We start from the raw sequence: 15532 nt of genomic DNA on the forward strand, positions 1-15532 counted from the left end.
TTGATAAAATTTTCTATAGAAATAAAATTTTCTATAGAAATAAAATTTTGACAAAATTTTCTATAGAAATAAAATGTTCACAAAATTTTCTATAGTAATAAAATTTTGACAAAAATTTTCTATGAAAATAAAATTTTGAAAAATTTTCTATAGAAATGAAATTTTTACAAAATTCTATTTTATAGACAAAATTTTCTGTAGAAATGAAATTTTGACAACATTTTCTATAGAAATAAAATTTTGATAAAATTTTGATAAAATTTTCTATAGAAATAAAATTTTGACAAAATTTTCTATAGAAATAAAATTTTGACAAAATTTTCTATAGAAATAAAATTTTCACAAAATTTTCTGTACAAATAAAATGTTCACAATATTTTGTAGAAAAAAAAATTTTTACAAAATTGTCTGTACAAATAATATTTTGACAAAATTTTCTGTAGAAATAAAATTTTTAAAACTTTTTCAATAGAACTAAATTTTGACAAAATTTTCCATAGAAATAAAATATTGACAAATTTTTCTATAGAAATAAAATTATCACAAAATTTTCTATAGAAATAAAGTGTTCACAACATTTTCTATAGAAACACAATTTTCACAAAATTTTCTACAGAAATAAAATTTTCACAAAAATTTTCTATGAAAATAAAATTTTGACAAAATTTTTTTAGAAATAAAATGTTGACAAAATTTCTAACGAAATAAAATTTTGGCAAAATTTTCAATAAAAATAAAATTTTGGCAAAATTTTCAATAAAAATAAAATTTTCACAAAATTTTCTATGGAAAAAATATTTTCACAAAATTTTCTATGAAAATAAAATTTTCAATAGAAATAAAATTTTCTATATATATATTAAAATATTGAAAACATTTTCTACGGACAGAAAATTTTCAATAGAAGTAAAATTTTTACAAAATTTTCTATAGAAATAAATTTTTGACCAATTTTTCTATACAAATAAAATTTTGACACAATTTTCTATAGAAATAAAATTTTCACAAAATATTCTATAGAAATAATTTTTTTAGAAAATTTCCTATAGAAATAAAATTTTCACAAAATTTTCTATAGAATTAAAATTTTTAAAAAATTTTCGATAGAAATAAAATTTCCACGAAATTTTCTATAGAAATAAAATTTTGAGAAAATTTTCAATAGAAATCAAATTTGCACAAAATTTTCTATAGAAATAAATTTTTGACAAAATTTTCTATAGAAATAAAATTTTTACAAAATGTTCTATAGAAATAACATTTTGACGAAATTTTCTATAGAAATAAAATTTTCACACAATTTTCGATAGAAATAAAATTGTCACGAAATTTTCTATAGAAATAAAATTTTGACAATACTATGTGTGACACCCCTTAGGTAAGGGGTGGGAGCCACCGTGGTGCAATGGTTAGCATGCCCGCCTTGCATACACAAGGTCGTGGGTACGATTTCTATTTCGACCGAACATCAAAAAGTTTTTCAGCGGTGGATTATCCCACCTCAGTAATGCTGGTGACATTTCTGAGGGTTTCAAAGCTTCTCTAAGTGGTTTCACTGCAATGTGGAACGCCGTCATTGAGCTTAACATGGAATCGGACAGCACTCAGTGATAAGAGAGAAGTTCACCAATGTGGTATCACAATGGACTGAATAGTCTAAGTGAGCCTGATACATCGGGTTGCCACCTAACCTAACCTAACCTAACCTAGGTGAGGTCAGGTATAGTCCAGTTATATCCACTTCGACTAGTAAGTCCTTCGTGATAGTGGTGAATTTCTCTCTTTTCAATAAGTGCTGCCCGATTCTATATTTATGACATCACTTAGATATATACCCAGAAATTTCCCTTGCGATACATATTCGAAAATTTAGTTCAAATTCCCACTGTTCGCATAATCAAAGTATATTAAAAACTAAGAACGATTTTAATTAAATCGAGAGTATCTTAAAAGTGTCCAATAAATAGAGCTTAAATATGGAGTAAACGGTCACAATGAAAGCAAGGAACCAAAAACCCACACTCACATATTGTTTCTCCTTACGAGCATAACCATTTGCCATGGTAATATAAAACAATTTTATTTTATGAGAGAGTATTTAAAAGCAATGGTGTTGTAATAATCATCCTAGAGAAAACCACAAGAAAGTATTTCTTACAAATGTCGTATATTCATGTTATATAGAAAAAGGGATGAGTAAACTATCAAAACGCCTTGCTTTCAACAAAAAGGAAGAATCCAACCACTTTGTTCATGATTTCCCTTTTTATTAGAATTCTGCTTGTATATGACAGCAACCAAGTAAAGGCAATATGTGACCACTGGCCATATTCACTCAATGAGTTCACTTTCACATCTACCGGTTTTAATTCTCCAAATTTTATTTGTTTTCACATCTCTCCCTATAAAAAGGGGGAGAAGTCCTGGAAAAAAATCAATTCATAATGCATCCATTTTTTTAACCCCATTCTAGCATGTGGTGGTGTGGCTTGCTAACCACTAGACAACACTTGGCTTTGACACGCTCCCTCTGGACGTCTGGCTGGTTGTCGCCATCTATATTCGAGCAGACCAGCAGTCTGTGGAAGATAAACAAAAAAAAAAATGGGAAAAAAATCTATTTGGTTGAGACTGATAAAAAACACACACACCCTTAAGCACGCAATATCAGCACGTGGGCAGTAGTCCTTTCTAGGATGCTCTGTTATGGGTGAATGAGTGGGTGTTTGGGTTATTAGTTCAAACCAAAATGTGAACATAAATGCATCGGCGGGAGGGGAGCCTTAGCCACAGTCAACAAATTGCACAAAATATTGGCTCGAAGTGCAATTAAACAGTGGGTTATCCAACGACAATTGTCTGCGATTTAATGGGGGAAGTAAATCTCTTTTTTTAAGAGGGTGAAACATAAATATACAGTGTATAATGGATATAAGAAAGCGAGAAAATGAAACAATATTTTGTGTTGTTATATATTGTTAATAAAAAAATATGGCCACTATTTTCTATAGAAATAGAGTTTTGACAAAATTTTCTTTTTATTTCTTTAGAAAATTTTGCCAATATTTTATTTCTATAGAAAATTTTGTCAAAATCTTATTTCCATAGAAAATTATGTCAAAATTGTATTTCTATAGAAAATTTTGTCAAAATTGTATTTCTATAGAAAATTTTGTCAAAATTTTATTTCTACAGAAAATTTTATTTCTATAGGAAATGTTGTCAAAATTGTATTTCTATAGGAAATGTTGTCAAAATTTTTATTTCTATGGAAAATTTTGTAATTTTTTTTTTTTAGAAAATTTTGTCAACATTATATTTCTATAGAAAATTTTATCAAAATTTTATTGCTATAAAAAATTTTCTCAAAATCTTATTTCCATAGAAAATTATGTCAAAATTGTATTTCTATAGAAAATTTTGTCAAAATTGTATTTCTATAGAAAATTTTGTCAAAATTTTATTTCTACAGAAAATTTTATTTCTATAGGAAATGTTGTCAAAATTGTATTTCTATAGGAAATGTTGTCAAAATTTTTATTTCTATGGAAAATTTTGTAATTTTTTTTTTTTAGAAAATTTTGTCAACATTATATTTCTATAGAAAATTTTATCAAAATTTTATTGCTATAAAAAATTTTCTCAAAATCTTATTTCCATAGAAAATTATGTCAAAATTGTATTTCTATAGAAAATTTCGTCAATATTTTATTTCTATAGAAAATTTTGTCAAAATTTTATTTCTGTAGAAAATTTTGCCAAAATTTTATTTCTATAGAAAATTTTTTCAAAAATGTATTTCTATAGAAAATTTTGTCAATATTTTATTTCTATAGAAAATTTTGTCAAAATTTTCTTTCTATAGAAAATTTTGCCAAAATGTTATTTCTATAATATGTTGTCAAAATTATATTCCTCTAGAAAATTTTGTCGGAATGTATTTCTATAGAAAATTTTGTCAAAATTTTACTTCTATAGTACATTTTGTCAAAATTTTATATCTATAGAAAATTTTGTCAAAATTTTATTTCTATAGAAAATTTTGTTAAAATTTTATTTCTATAGGAAATTTTGGCAAAATTTTATTTCTAAAGAAAATTTTTTCAAAATTGTATTTCAATAGAAAATTTTGTCAAAATCTTATTTCTATAGAAAATTTTTTCAATATTTTATTTCTATATAAATCTTGTAAAAATTTTCTTTCTATAGAAAATTTTGCCAAATTTTAATTTCTATAAAATATGTTGTCAAAATTATATTTCTATAGAAAATTTTGTCGAAATTTTATTGCTATAGAAAATTTTGTCAAATTTTTTTTTCTATGGAAAATTTTGTCAAAATTTTACTTCTATAGCATATTTTGTCAAAATGTTATATCTATAGAAAATTTTGTCAAAATTATATTTCTATAGAAAATTATGTCAAAATTTTATTGCTATAGAAAATTTTGTCAAAATTTTATTTCTAATGAAAAATTTGTCAACACTTTTTTGTATTTCCAATATTTTGGTTGATCTCTTTAAAACCGTTTTCAAGGATTTATTCTGATGTGCACAGCTTCACACCGAAAATTTGAAATAAAATATTGGAAATAAAAATTAAATAAAACATCAATCCTATGTTTTTTAATCGACCTATAGGCGATACTATGAACAGTAAAGGGTGATACGGTCAAAATTTGGTCAAGGGAAAACGCGTGTAAATCGGTGAAATCGTTTATTTAAAAAATCAAATTAAATTTCTTTTTCAAGTTCAATTAGTATAAAATTCAGGAAAAATATTCAGTTAGGCTTTCGCTTTTCCAAATCCGAATTGCCGGGCCTCACGCTTGACACCTGCCATCAGATTTTGTACAGTCACCTTGTCCACCTTCTTCGCCGCAGAAAGCCAGTTTGCCTTGAACTGCTGATCGTCCTTAGCAGTTTTTGGTCTTCTTAAGGTTCCGATTGACAATAGCCCAGTATTTCTCAATTGGGCGGAGCTCTGGCGTGTTGGGAGGGTTCTTGTCCTTGGGAACCACCTGCACGTTGTTGGCGGCGTACCACTCCATGACCTTTTTACCGTAATGGCAAGATGCCAAATCCGGCCAAAACAGTACGGAACATCCGTGTTTCTTCAGGAAAGGCAGCAGACGTTTATTCATACACTCTTTCACGTAAATTTCTTGGTTGACAGTCCCGGAAGCTATGAAAATGCTGTTTTTCAAGCCACAGGTACAGATGGCTTGCCAAACCAGATATTTCTTTGCGAACTTTGACAGTTTTATGTGCTTGAAAATATCTGCTACCTTTCCCCTTCCTTTTGCCGTATAAATCTCCTGTCCCGGAAGCTGCTTGTAGTCGGCTTTGACGTAGGTTTCGTCGTCCATTACCACGCAGTCAAACTTCGTCAGCATCGTCATGTACAGCCTCCGGGATCGCGCTTTGGCCGTCGTATTTTGTTTATCATCGCGATTTGGAGTCACTACCTTCTTGTGAGTCGATAGTCCGGCTCGTATTTTGGCTCGATACACGGTTGCAGACGATACACCCAGCTTATTTGCGGCATCTCGGAGAGAGAGGTTAGGGTTTCGCTTGAAACTACCGGCAACTCTCTTTGTCGTCTCAGCGGCTTCCGGTTTTCGATTTCCCCCCGATCCAGACTTCCTGGCTGTCGACAAACGTTCCCCAAACACTTTAATTACATTTGTAACGGTTGATTTGGCAACTTTCAGCGATTTTGCCAGCTTTGCGTGCGAGTAGCTCGGATTTTCGCGATGCGCGAGCAAAATTTTGATACGCTGCTCTTCTTGCTTGGACGGCATTTTGACAACTGAAGAGTGAATTCCAAAATCAAAATAGGAGCAACATTCTACACACACACACACCTTCAAAATGAGGGGTGTTCACGTTTTTTAAATGCAAAAATGAAAGAAATACGTCAAGTTTATATTGACCAAATTTTGACCGTATCACCCTTTATTGCTTAAAAATAAATTTTATTTCTATAGAAAATTTCGTACACAATTTTATTTCTATAGAAAATTTTGTCAAACTTCTATTTCTATAGAAAATTTTGTCAAAATTTTATTTCTATAGAAAATTTTGTTAAAATTCTATGTCTATAGAAAGTTTTGTCAAAATTTTATTTTTATAAAGTCCCAGTGTATTCCCATTAACTAAACCAATAATACCATTTAATGCATTGGACAAGCAAAATTACTACCCAGAGAAACTGCACTACCATGATAAGAACATAGCAAATGACAGCATTGCAAATAATATCCTTTAAGATAGAATAAAGGATGGCGGTTAAATGATGAGAGTCTGAGAATGAACGATAAACTGTAATGATTTCAACATTTTTTTTTTCTAATTTTCGGCAACAAATTGTGAAACGCAATAGATATTGAGGAAAGTTTAACTGCATTGGCGCGTGTCTCATCGAAGAATAAAAACCCTCATCAAAATAAGAAATTTTTTGTTTTTGGTATGGATTGTCTCAATTAAACCACTGCAAATTGAATGCAATAGAATCCATTGATGCTTTTAGTCAGTGTCAACAATCATTCAGATAACCATAGTATCCTAATCTAATCGATTTCTGCTTGTCTTCAAATAGAAAATACATGATGCGTTTGTTTGCTACGTGGTATATTCCTCTTTTTTCTTTTCTGATGCCATCGTCATTGAAAGCTTTTATGTCCCTTATCCTTGTGTCATCAATTTTGTGTCTTAAACACTCTACCATTGAAGCTCTTTTAGTCATCGCCGGGGATGATGTTGTTACTACTACTTCTGATTTGCTATTAGCCATGACTTTGACATTTATCTCAATTCATATCTAACTTGAGCATCGCCTGTCTTCATTGCCTATGATAATGCAGCCTGCTGTCAATGATGTTTTCTTCCGTTCGCTTTGAAGGTCAGAGAGCTTATTTATGGAGCATTTCACTCTTGTCCAAGAACTATATTTTATGAAGTAATAACGTTTAATAGTATTAATCTATGATGTCTTATGATGAGTTGGATGACAGTGATTTTTATTATACACAAACACAGACGTTACAATTTGTATCAAAGAAGCAATAGACCGATATAGACTGATTACACCAAAAAAAAAAGTGAACCCACCGTGGAAGAAAATGTAGATTTATTTTAGAAAATTTTAACTAAAATAGTTTTCTAATTGCAACATGTTATAAATAAGTTAATATTTTTTGTCAAACTGAAGATTTTTTTTTTAAATAATTAATTTTTTTCTGTTGTTTAAGAAAATTTCATATGTTGAAAGAAAAAATTGTTAAAATGTCTTTAGCGCTGTACGAAGTTCAAGGCATGTACAATTTTAGCAAAATTTACTCATTTGAGAGATTTATGAACTCAATTTCAGCAAACTTCTGCCATTTTAGGAAAATATGAACTATTTTATTTTGTAGTAAAATTGTGCACTATATTGTATACATTTTTTTATTTTAGTTCACGTCATTAATGTTAGCAAAAATTTTCTCAAATAAAGAACATTTATTCATATTGTGAAAAATTTAACTAAAATAAAGTTCAGTTGGCATTAGAGCCCCTTTTTTCTGGGTGTATCTTCGGAACATTTTTCGTTATAATATTTATTGATTTTAGACCGATCTAGAACTTGGTGTCCGCCCGTTCATCCATGTTGTTCGCAGTTGTCATTCGAGCTAGAAAATAATCTAACGAAATTTGGAGAACATTTTACCAAAAAACTACCAAATAAAAAATTCTTAGCTGATGGCCTCAGTTGCCAATGCTTTTTTCCTATTTTACACTAATATTATATTTACTATAAATTTAGCATTAATTATAAATAAATAAATAAAAAAAAATTATTTTGCAAAATTTTATTTCTATAGAAAATTTTGTCAACATTTTATTTCTATAGAAAATTTTGTCACAATTTTATTTCTATAGAAAATATTGTCAAAATTTCATTTGTATAGAAAATTTTGTTAAAATTATTTGTATAGAAAATTTTGTCAAAATTTTATTTTTATAGAAAATTTTGTCAAAATTTTATTTGTATAGAAAATTTTGTCAAAATTTTTTTTTCTCCAGCAAATTTTGTCAAAATTTTATTTCTTTAGAAAAGTTTGTCAGAATTTATTTCTATAGAAAATTTTGTAAAAATTTTATTTCTATCGAAAAGTTTGTCAGAATTTTATTTCTATAGAAAATTTTGTCCAATTTTTATTTCTATAGAAAATTTTTTCAAAATTTTATTTGTATAGAAAATTTTGTCAAAATTTAATTTGTATAGAAGTTTTTGTCAAAATTTTATTTGTATAGAAAATTATGTCAAAATTTTATTTTTATAGCAAATTTTGTCAAAATTCTATTTTTATAGAAAATTTTGTTAAAATTACATTTCTATAGAAAACTCTGTCAAAATTTTTTTTCTACAGAAAAGTTTGTTAAAATGTTAATTATATAGAAAATGTTGTCAAAATTTTATTTCTATAGAAAATTTTGTCCAATTTGTATTTCTATAGAAAATTTTGTCCAATTTTTATTTCTATAGAAAATTTTGTCAAAAATTTATTTCTATAGACAATTTTGTCAAAATTTTATTTCTATAGATAATTTTGTCAAAATGTTATTTCTATTTATTTTTTTATAGAAAATTTTGTCAAAATTCTATTTGTATAGAAAATTTTGTCAAAATTTTATTTCTATAGAAAATTTTGTCAACATTTTATTTCTATAGAAAATTTTGTAAAAATTTTATTTTTATAGAAAATTTTGTTAAAACTTTATTTCTATAGAAAATGTTGACAAAATTTTTTGTCAAAATTTTATTTCTATAGATAATTTTGTCAAAATTTTATTTGTATAGAAAATTTTGTCAAAATTATTTGTATAGAAATTTTTGCCAAAATTTTATTTGTATAGAAAATTATGTCAAAATTTTATTTGTATAGAAAATTTTGTTAAAATTTTATTTCTATAGAAAATTTTGTTAAAATTACATTTCTATAGAAATTTTTGTCAAATTTTTTTTTCTACAAAAAAATTTGTTAAAATGTTACTTCTATAGAAAATTTTGTCAAAATTTTATTTCTATAGAAAATTTTGACCAATTTTTATTTCTATAGACAATTTTGTCAAAATTTTTTTTTCTATAGATAATTTTGTCAAAATTTTATTTCTATTTATTTTTTATAGAAAATTTTGTCAACATTTTATTTGTATAGAAAATTTTGTCAAAATTTTATTTGTATAGCAAATTTTGTCAAAATTTTATTTCTAAAGAAAATTTTGTTAAAACTATATTTCTATAGAAAATTTTGTCAATTTTTTTTCTACAGAAAATTTTGTTATTTCTATAGAAAAGTTTGTCAGAATTTTATTTCTATAGAAAATTTTGTTAAAATTTAATTCTATAGAAAATTTTGTTAGAATTTTATTTGTATAGAAAATATTGTCAAAATTTTATTTTTATAGAAAATATTGTCAAAATTTTATTTTTATAAAAAAATTTGCCAAATTTTATTTGTATAGAAAATTGTGTCAAAATTTCATTTGTATAGAAATTTTTGCCAAAATTTTATTTGTATAGAAAATTATGTCAAAATTTTATTTGTATAGAAAATTTTGTCAAAATTTTATTTCTATAGAAAATTTTGTTAAAATTACATTTCTATAGAAATTTTTGTCAAATTTTTTTTTCTACAAAAAATTTTGTTAAAATGTTATTTCTATAGAAAATTTTGTCAAAATTTTATTTCTATAGAAAATTTTGTCCAATTTTTATTTCTATAGACAATTTTGTCAAAATTTTATTTCTATAGATAATTTTGTCAAAATTTTATTTCTATTTATTTTTTTATAGAAAATTTTGTCAACATTTTATTTGTATAGCAAATTTTGTCAAAATTTTATTTCTAAAGATAATTTTGTCAAAATTTTATTTCTATAGAAAATTTTGTTAAAATTACATTTCTATAGAAATTTTTGTCAAATTTTTTTTTCTACAAAAAATTTTGTTAAAATGTTATTTCTATAGAAAATTTTGTCAAAATTTTATTTCTATAGAAAATTTTGTCCAATTTTTATTTCTATAGACAATTTTGTCAAAATTTTATTTCTATAGATAATTTTGTCAAAATTTTATTTCTATTTATTTTTTTATAGAAAATTTTGTCAACATTTTATTTGTATAGCAAATTTTGTCAAAATTTTATTTCTAAAGATAATTTTGTCAAAATTTTATTTCTATAGAAAATTTTGTTAAAATTACATTTCTATAGAAATTTTTGTCAATTTTTTTTTTCTACAAAAAATTTTGTTAAAATGTTATTTCTATAGAAAATTTTGTCAAAATTTTATTTCTATAGAAAATTTTGTCCAATTTTTATTTCTATAGACAATTTTGTCAAAATTTTATTTCTATAGATAATTTTGTCAAAATTTTATTTCTATTTATTTTTTTTATAGAAAATTTTGTCAACATTTTATTTGTATAGAAAATTATGTCAAAATTTTATTTTTATAGAAAATATTGTCAAAATTTTATTTTTATAAAAAATTTTGCCAAATTTTATTTGTATAGAAAATTTAGTCAAAATTTTATTGCTATAGAATTTTTTGTCAAAATTTTATTTGTATAGAAAATTATGTCAAAATTTTATTTGTATAAAAAATTTTGTCAAAATTTTATTTCTATAGAAAAGTTTGTCAGGATTTTATTTCTATAGATAATTTTGTCAAAATTTTATTTCTATAGACAATTTTGTCAAAATTTTAATTCTATAGATAATTTTCTTAAAATATTATTTCTAGTATTTTTTTTTTAATGAAAATTTTGTCAAAATTTTTTATTCCTATAGAAAGTTTTATCAAAATTTTATTTCTATAGAAAGTTTTGTCAAAATTTTATTTCTATAGAAAATTTGTTCACAAATTTTATTTCTATAGAAAATTTTGTCAAAATGTTTTTTCTATAATTTTTTTGGTTTTATTTTATTTCTATAGAAAATTTTGTCAAAATTATTATTATAAATTATATTTTTTAGAAAATTTTGTCAAAGTTTTATTTTTATAGAAGAAATTGTCAAAATTGTATTTCTATAGAAAATTTGTGAAATACCCCTTTGCAAAATCTACCAAAATATTTGGAATTCTACCAATCCACCAACCAATAAAAAATTTACCATTTTTGGTAAAATTCTACCATCTGTAGCAACCGTGTTCCCGTCGCATAACCGATTTTGGAACAAGGACAAACGCTTTAGAATGTGGAAAAAAGCGGATAAGCAGTACCACATGCTTGAAAATAATGACTTACCATCACCCAGCAAAAAAATTTGGAAGTTCTTCCAAAGGCACAACTTTAAAAGCACTTCCAGAAATATGGTACAAATCATTTAAATTCTGTGGAAAAAATTCTAAATCCAATTTGAAAAAATTGTGAATAATTAAGGTCAAACGTTGTAGACAAGCGTTAGAATCCATTAAAAATTATAAAAAAATATTAAAAATTTTTTATTTGACAAAATATTACAGAACTTTTTAATTTACATCCAAAACATTGAATTCGGATCACACCTAAAGAAGTGATGCAAATTCACTGCACCGACTGTTGAAATGGAGGACTTCCGTCCTATGACAAGCCCATGTTAAATTCATCGCTTCTGCGCCACTTCCGGATCCAAAAAGAACATTTTGATTACTTTTTTGGCGACGCTTTTTTTGCTGGGCATCGAATAGTTTCGGTTACCACACATCAAATTTTTCTACTGAAATCGGCGCAGCGACTCGGCGGCTTTATTCTCTGCTCAGAAAATTTGAATGAAATGTAAATTTGATTGTAAGATTGGTTGTACAACTAATCTCATTACCATTCGAATAACTTAACATTGATATTATAACGGATAATTGTCCGCCGCCGAATGGACAAATTTATAGATTGAAAGAAATATCGCACTTTTTTCTCTTCCGGCTTTGGGGTTTTTTTTTTTAATTAGCAAACAATTTCCAATATTGCAAACTGTTTTGTGCTATTCTTTCATTTCATCTTTTTTCGTGACAGGATTGCCAAGCGCAACACAGATTAAACAACAGTTCACAATGATTACTTGCAGAATGACTCAATCGTTAGTGCAAACAATTTTTTTTTTCGTAGACAACGTTAACAATGCGATTGTCGTGAAGAAATACAGAATCCTACTACAGACTTAAAACGCAAGCACACTGCCCGCTTGTTCAAGTAACTAGTTATTGACTATTAAATTCACCTATCACCAATAAGTACCACTAGTTACTCCCAAATCTACTCGACATGTATTTAACTGGTGAATTTAACATGGGGATGTCATTGGAGGGAGCCAATTGGATATCCTTAGCATTACGTTTAGCACAAGAAATAAGTAGTAACTGTGGGATACATATATAAATACTTTCATTTCAGTATTGTAGTAATTATACCACAAATCGATTAAAATATAATTTGATTATTTTAATTTATTTATTAACATGAATTAAATTAAATTAAAATTAAATATATTTCACAAATATATTTAAAGGTAAAATTAAAAATACAAAACATAAAACTTAATTTAAATACATAATAGAAAGGTGTCTTTACGGGAACGCACCGCATAGCATGTACATCTGAATGATAGTGGTACCTGAAAATAAAGAATATAATTAACAAAATAATGCAAAATGTATACCATATTATTAGTGTACTTACTAAAAAAAACTTCCGCAATATATCCAAACACGTTTTTATTAAATTGTTTTCTAATGCTCTGCAAAAAACGTCTTGCTACGAAACCAACAGAAAACTAACTAAATTATGAGTTTCTGAAAATTCTAAAGTATTGAGATGAGCTTTGTTGTTTTTTTTTGTTCTTCAAAATAACGGATAATTATCTCAGAGTGCTGTAAAAATTGTCCAGCAAATAAGAGAGTTCTCCCGCGTCGATTTTACAGGCAACCAGTTATCTGTGTTATAATTATTCGACTATTCCAAGGATTACTTATCTCCTCTTAAATAACCAGTCAACCTTGTAGTTGTTTATATAAATAGCGAAAATGCGACAATGGCTTCTTGCCGAACAAGCGGGTGCTTTATCGATTTTATAAAATAAAATGTTCACATTTTTAATTTAGTTTTTCAAAGGTTGTATATAAAAACTTAATATCCAAAAGACAGTCAAAGCTTATAATTGTATTTATAAATTAATTGTGAATACAACAAATAAATAAAAAAAATAATTTAATTAATTAAAATAACAAATAAAATTTTTTTTGAAAATAAATAAAAATTATTTGCCGAAACCCGGGATTGAACCGGGGACCTTTAGATCTTCAGTCTAACGCTCTCCCAACTGAGCTATTTCGGCTGATAAATAGCGTACGACTAATAGCTTATATAAAATGGGTAGTGTAGCATTAACATGGACAAACCTATGACAAAGACCCATGTTACTTTTTCATTAATGTGATTACTGCATATCGTTCGGCCAATCGATTTGACATTGTCTGTTACATCTTTTATTCTTCTAATGCTACAAAAACTAATAATAAGATTTTTTAGGATACATACCTACAATACACACAAATATAAAATCAATCTACATACACGCAGAGAAGAAACATGATTGTCACAATCATATTCGAAGAGGAAAATAATATGATAGCATCTATTTTTGCGGCGACCGTGTAACATTTTAACCTGCAACCATGTTGGCTCAGTGAACATGGTTCTAAAAAAAATATAATTGTCCTCATCTAAAATGTTATTATATTGATGAAAAGAATTTTGTTTGAATGAAAAGACAATGTTCACGATTTAAAATGTTATGGTATTCATTAAAAATGTTTTTCTCCTAGTTAAAAGAACATGGTCACAACCTAAAATGTTTTGATCTTTATGAAAAAACTTTTTTCGTCGTCGAAAAAGGACGCCACTTGAGAAAAGAAAACACAAAATTAACTTTATTTGTTTTTATTTATTTATAAACTAATTCATTGTTTATTTGTATTTATAATGTCGTGCAAGCAAACATCAAATGTAAGCCCATCAAATGTACAAACGCAGGCATCATGTAACTGCAAATGAAAATAAATTATACCATATGCAAAATGCAGAACAAAAACCAGGTAAATTTTTTCAATTACAGTTTCCTTTTTTGTGTTCACATAAAACCACGTGCCACTTCTGAATAAATAAATTAACACAAAACACAGTAAATCCGTATTCTCCAAGAAACAATCAACACACGACTGACGCGCAAAATGAAAATCGTGTGTACCTGCTCAATGTTTTTATAAAATTCTTTTCGCTGCAAAAAAGTTAAAAAATTAAATGGTCACGAAAAAAAGTTTCAATGGTCTTTATGGCCATGTAATGGTTCTAGACATGTCTATACTTAACCTATAAAAATACTTTTTTCCCTGTAAAAAAGTAAAAAAAATTGAATGGTCAGGTACATGATTTTCCCAACCATTTAATGGTCTCAAATTCTATCATTTAAATGATAGAACATGTTTGCGGTATTTGAGAACCATTCAAATGCTTATTGCCACCATACATTTTTCTCCGCTCGAAATCTATTTTTACAAAGACAAAATACATGGTTTTCGCGGCAATTACATGCTCTAGGTAAGCATTAAATGGATGCGGCAACCATGTCCAAACATGGTTTTTCTGTGCGTGTACCCTCTTTCAGCATACGTACTTTCACTGTCTGTTGTTGTCTAAATATAGGACCATTGTCTTTTTTTACTACTCAATGAATTGCATTTAGACATTGATAACCAAAGACAAGAAAACACGTGGTAAACCCTTCGCTACCCATACTACAAGGTATATAACGACCATCAAACGCATGTGTTTCCGTGGTGTAGTGGTTATCACATCCGCCTAACACGCGGAAGGCCCCCGGTTCGATCCCGGGCGGAAACAGTAAATTTTTTGATTAAAATTATTCAATAGTTTATTAAAACTAATAGGTAAACTAAATTTGTTACATTGTCTGGAATAATAAATTTAATTTGATATTAAAACTTGACTATTGAGTTGTAGTTGAAAGCAAATGGTGAATTTATAAACATTACTGCCATCTTGCGGAACAAAAAGTCAACATAGTTTTTAATATAGCTCCCCAAAGTGTGCTATATTTAATATATTACTTATATTAGCCTAGGCACAAACCGTAGAGGTGAATTTCTTATGAATCCACCATTCTATTTCGGTTGAATTTAACTTCGATGCTCATTTAAATTCACAGTTAGTATCCACCTCTTCGTAGCCCGGGTAGCTCAGTCGGTAGAGCATTGGACTTTTAATCCAAGGGTCCAGGGTTCAAGTCCCTGCTCGGGCGAGTCAAATTTTTTTATTTGTTTTTATTTTATTCAACAAAAACTTTTACTCAAAGTAACAAAATTAAAAGATAAAAAAACAGCGTTGCATCGGCCGGGAATCGAACCCGGGCCGCCCGCGTGGCAGGCGAGCATTCTACCACTGAACCACCGATGCTTATACGGATGTGTTTGAAATAATTACTAATAAAACC

At 27.0% G+C, this 15532-nt stretch overlaps 4 non-coding genes across 4 annotated transcripts; 2 read left to right on the plus strand and 2 right to left on the minus strand.

Annotated features, from left to right (window-relative positions):
- Nucleotides 1-13284: 13284 nt before the first annotated feature.
- Nucleotides 13285-13357, minus strand: TRNAF-GAA (transfer RNA phenylalanine (anticodon GAA)). The gene has a single exon. It is a non-coding gene; the product is annotated as a tRNA-Phe (tRNA).
- Nucleotides 13358-14849: 1492 nt separating this feature from the next.
- TRNAV-AAC (transfer RNA valine (anticodon AAC)) lies at nucleotides 14850-14922 on the plus strand. Its single transcript has one exon. It is a non-coding gene; the product is annotated as a tRNA-Val (tRNA).
- Nucleotides 14923-15267: 345 nt separating this feature from the next.
- On the plus strand, nucleotides 15268-15340 carry TRNAK-UUU (transfer RNA lysine (anticodon UUU)). Its single transcript has one exon. It is a non-coding gene; the product is annotated as a tRNA-Lys (tRNA).
- An 84-nt stretch (nucleotides 15341-15424) lies between these two features.
- Nucleotides 15425-15495, minus strand: TRNAG-GCC (transfer RNA glycine (anticodon GCC)). The gene has a single exon. It is a non-coding gene; the product is annotated as a tRNA-Gly (tRNA).
- Between the last annotated feature and the right edge of the window lie 37 nt (nucleotides 15496-15532).

Source organism: Haematobia irritans, chromosome 2, assembly GCF_050003625.1.
Source record: "Haematobia irritans isolate KBUSLIRL chromosome 2, ASM5000362v1, whole genome shotgun sequence".
Lineage (NCBI taxonomy): Eukaryota > Metazoa > Arthropoda > Insecta > Diptera > Muscidae > Haematobia > Haematobia irritans.